We start from the raw sequence: 4165 nt of genomic DNA, 5'->3' as shown, positions 1-4165 counted from the left end.
TGGCTCAGGCCCTATGCATTCAACTTTCTAGCCTTGGCGCCTCAGTGTTAAGAACCCCCCATGGGCGGGGACCCCTGTCGGGAAGGCTGGAGGTGCTGCAGCCCTCAGCCCCGCCCCAGGCTGCGCGCTGCGGAGGAGGACCCTTGGCTCCCCACTCGCCTGCGGCCTGGGCGCAGCTCCGCGCGGCCCGCCCCTCCCCCTGGCTCCGCAGTGACCAGCGTGCGTTCGCTGCCCTTGGCTCTGCTTGTCTAAGCAGCTGTGTGCCTCCACGTCTCTCCTGGGGCCTGTGACGGTCTCGTTTTCGTTCTCTGGGCTCTAGGCGATGGTGGTTGCTTTAATCAGAGATTTTAAGAGTAAATTAAGGTTGGATAAGGAAGATCCTGGCGCTGGGTGGCACCCAGGTAAGCTGGTGGGAGGGGTGGGCTGGGGGCGGGTCTCCCTGAGGCTCTTAGACTGACGCGCGCCGCCTGCGGGCCCACAGCCTCCGGGGCGGGCCGCGGCTCGGTGGCGGGCGGGCAGGGAGCGGAGCCCGTCGCCGCCTTCCGGGGCGAGCGCTGCTGGAGCGGCTCGCGCAGGCCCGGGCGCTCTTCCCGGCGGTGAGTAGGCGCGGGGCGGTGGTCTCGCCGCGATCTGAGCCGACGGAGGGGTCTGTCCCGCTCGCCTCCGCCCCGGAGCGCGCCCGGCCGGGGAGCTTCCGCCCGGTCAGCTGGGTCGGGGGAGTGGCCGCGCGCTGCCTCTCCGGCCGCCGTGCGGAGCGGGCGCCGGGACCCGCCTGGCACGTGCTGGGAAAGCGGGGTCCCGGGAAGGGCGTCTCGGGGGCTGAGAGCACAGAAGGCCAGCCAGGGGGTCCAGGCACCTGCCCTCCGGGGGCCCCGGGCAGGCGGGGACCGCAGGCTGGGGTGGCGGGAGTGGAGCGCCGGGCGCGCGGGGTGCTGGGGGCCGGCCCGCACCCGCAGGGGCCGGGGCCAAGGCCGGGCTGGGCAGGGGCTGGAAAGGGCCCTTGAGGGGTTGAGCAGACACGAGGGCTGGTTCGGCCGAGGGACAGGAAAGTCAAGTGGTTGGAGCCCCGGGTGGGGGCCGGGGCAGTCCACGTGCGGTGGGGAGCCGTTGGCGGGTTTGGGGTTAGAGGGAGACGGGGGACGAGGAGGGGGCGCTCAGGACTGGAAAATGGCGACTCCTCCTCTCAGGAATGGAGTTCTGGAGGGCGGGACAGGCTCCAGACGGCCCTTCTGCCTGCACCTTGGGTCTCCGCGTCCGGGAGCCCGGTGCAGACCGTGCGTGCGGCTCCGCAGCCTCGCTCCCGCCCCGAGCCCCGCAGTCCGCCCCAGCCCCGCAGTCCGCACGGAGCCCCGCAACCCGTCGAAGGCGGGTGGAGGACCCGCGGCGGGAGTGGGTGTCGCCTTGGGGCCGGAAGGCAGGCCTTGCGGGTGCTGTCACTGATGCTGCTGCGGGAAGCTGCCTGTGCGCCTCGGCAGGAGAGCGGACAGCGATTTTTCATTCTGTGGCACACCAAACCTTTTTTTTTTTTTTTTTTTTTTTTGCTGAGTTGACAAAAATATACATATAATTTTAGTTCATTCGCAACGCACAGCTTTGTGTTGGCTGTTGTCGGTTTTTAAATTTGACGACCTGAAGGAAAAGAGGTCAGTACCCCTGACCAAGGCGTCGGTATTGCCTGTTTGGCAACCCTGGCACAGCCGCCGGGAGAGGAGACCAAGCAGGGCTGCGCGCCTGGCAGAAACGCCAGGGTCTCGGAGGAAAGGAAGCCACAGAGGGAGGGACTCCAGTTCGATCCCAGCACTGTACCTTTCCTGACAACTTCTTCCCTTCTATTGTCAAATGCTCCTTTTCTTGCTGGCGTTTTCACTTCCATCACTTGTTCAAAAAAGTGAAAGAAGTAACAGGTTTTTATGCCTTTATTCTTTTCATCGCATCTCAAGGGGAGACAGGGTGTGCTGCTGTCAGCAGGCCTGGGAGTGCAGCCAGGTCTGCCTCAGTGGGAGCCCGGATACCTGCTTGATGTTGGGTTGCTATCACTATTCTTCTATATATATCTCAGAGAGGAAGGGAGAGGGAGAGAGAAACATCAATGATGAGAATCATTGATCAGCTGCCTCCTGCACGCCCCCTACTGGGGATCAAGCCCGCAACCCAGGCATGTTCCCTTGACAGGAATCTAACTCCGGACCCTTCAGTCTGCAGGCCGACGCTCTATCCACTGAACCAAACCAGCAGGGCTTCGTTTTTTAAAAATCCTCACCAGAAGACATGCCCAGAGAGAGAGAAAGAGAGAGAGAAAAGGGAGAGGGAGAAACATTGATGTGAGAGAGGAACATCAATCCGTTGTCTTCCATGCATGCCCCGACCAGGGATCCAGCCTGAAACCCAGTATGTCCCTGAGCCGGAATGGAACCAGTGACCCTTCAGTGCACAGGATGATGCTCGGCCACCTGGCCAGCTCACTGTATTCTTTACAAAGATCTGTATATGTTAAAAACCCAAAGAACCATCTTTTCTCCTAGATAGGATCTTAGAGAGTGTCTCCTTTAATCCCATTTTCCAATGAAACGGGGTCAGAATCAGGAGAATGGTGCGGGTGCTGGTGCGGCCGTTCTGGCTCCCTCGGCAGGCTGTGCTGCTCTGAGCGCTCTGGGACCCGGCATCCCACCGTCGGAGCCACAGTCTCGGCTTGGACCTGGAGTGTCGTTGAGCGACTAGCACCTCTGCCTTTGGGTTAAAATTGTGAGTTAGCTGTCACCTGCAGGACCGCGCTGCAGTCCCTGGCGCAGAGCAGGAGGGGTAACCTGGGTCTAATAAGGAAGCTGTTGCGACTCACTCCCCCCGCCCCCCTCGCTCATGTGTTTGTTTCTCTCTGTTGCTTCTCACTCCCCTCTTGCTGATGTGTTTGTTTCTCTCTGACCTCAGGCTCCCAGAGGTGGGCACGAGCCGGTGGTTAGACGCAGGGGAAACAGGCAGGCGCCTTCCCAGCCCCAGCCTGGCATTCCTGGACCGTGGCAGCCGCCCCCAGGGGGCCAGGTCCCTGACCTCTGAAGCCGAGGCTGTGGGATCCGAAGGAAGGCAGCCCCTGAGCAGATGGTCTGTCACAGGAAGCCAAGCCGACCAGGGCCTTGCAGGCCGCTCCCTCGGGCTCTGCTACCTCAGGGCGGTAGGTAGTCCCAGGGGCAAGTCCGGGAGTGGATAAAGCTAGGAAGAGGTACCATGGAAGTGCAGAAGCTGTTCCCCGGCACCGGCACCGGCACCGGCACCGGCCCCGAGCCTGAGCCCGAGCCCAACCAGGAGGCCCCGCGGACAGCAGTGAAGAGGGAATGCTGGTGGCAGGCCTGGGCGGAGGTGAGGAGACCAGCTGGGGCGGGCGTCCTGGGCCCGGCAGCTTTCGCCCATTCCCGTCTGCAGGTCAGATGGGATCTCAGGCTGCTTCAAGCTGAGCTGCACCCAGGAGGGGCCGAGGGCCCCCCGGCAGCACCGAGCCCTCACGAGTGCTTCCGGGGCCGGCAGAGCCGCAGCCTTTCTGCTTGCTTCCCTCTGGTTCTTTTCTGTGTAAACCCTCCATTTGCTCCTATATTTCCCTTCCTCCTCTCCAACCTTCCTTTCTTGTCTGTACGTACCTGTTGCTGGCTCTGTGCCTGAGTTTTCTGTTTCCCCTGCTTCTGTGGTTATAGTTTTCCCTTTGCTTTCGGGACGGAGGCCGGGGTCTGCTCTGGGTCCAGACTCCCTGAGCCCCTCTCTTCCAGAAGCCAGTCACCTTGGAGGACGTGGCCGTGCACTTCACCCCGGAGGAGTGGCGTGTCTGGACGCCCGTCAGAGGCCCTCTACCAGGAGGTCATGTCCGAGACCTTCAAAACCCTGGTGTCTGTGGGAAAAGAGGCAGGTCCGCGGCCCCGGTCATTTGGCTTCCCTGGCAGGTCGACTGGTCCCTTGGTTCTCGGGAGTGAGGATCTGGGTCACAAGCTCAGGGAGAGAGGAGGAGGACTGAGCCTGCACAAAGTGACGTGATGACAGCTCGCCAGGGGCGAGCAGAGTCCTCCTCCATCCTTGCCAGCTTCCCAGGCCGGCTTGGCGGAGGGCCCGCGCCTTAGGGGCTGGGTCTTTTTGAGCGTCCTCCCCCCTGCATCTGTGTTCCAAGAATTCTAGGTTCTTAAAACAA

At 62.3% G+C, this 4165-nt stretch overlaps 1 long non-coding RNA gene across 2 annotated transcripts; it reads left to right on the top strand.

The window, feature by feature from the left end:
- The first annotated feature begins 310 nt into the window (after positions 1 to 310).
- LOC111824461 lies at positions 311 to 3872 on the top strand. 2 transcript variants are annotated; one of them, XR_002827540.1, is made up of 3 exons: positions 311 to 401; positions 2926 to 3351; positions 3753 to 3872. It is a non-coding gene; the product is annotated as an uncharacterized LOC111824461 (long non-coding RNA). The 2 variants fall into 2 exon arrangements; XR_002827541.1 differs by lacking the exon at positions 311 to 401 and adding an exon at positions 557 to 596.
- The last annotated feature ends 293 nt before the right edge of the window (positions 3873 to 4165 follow it).

The sequence above is a fragment of the Myotis lucifugus genome, unplaced genomic scaffold (assembly GCF_000147115.1).
Source record: "Myotis lucifugus unplaced genomic scaffold, Myoluc2.0 scaffold_1629, whole genome shotgun sequence".
NCBI lineage: Eukaryota > Metazoa > Chordata > Mammalia > Chiroptera > Vespertilionidae > Myotis > Myotis lucifugus.
This window is presented reverse-complemented; position numbering and strand designations above follow the sequence as displayed.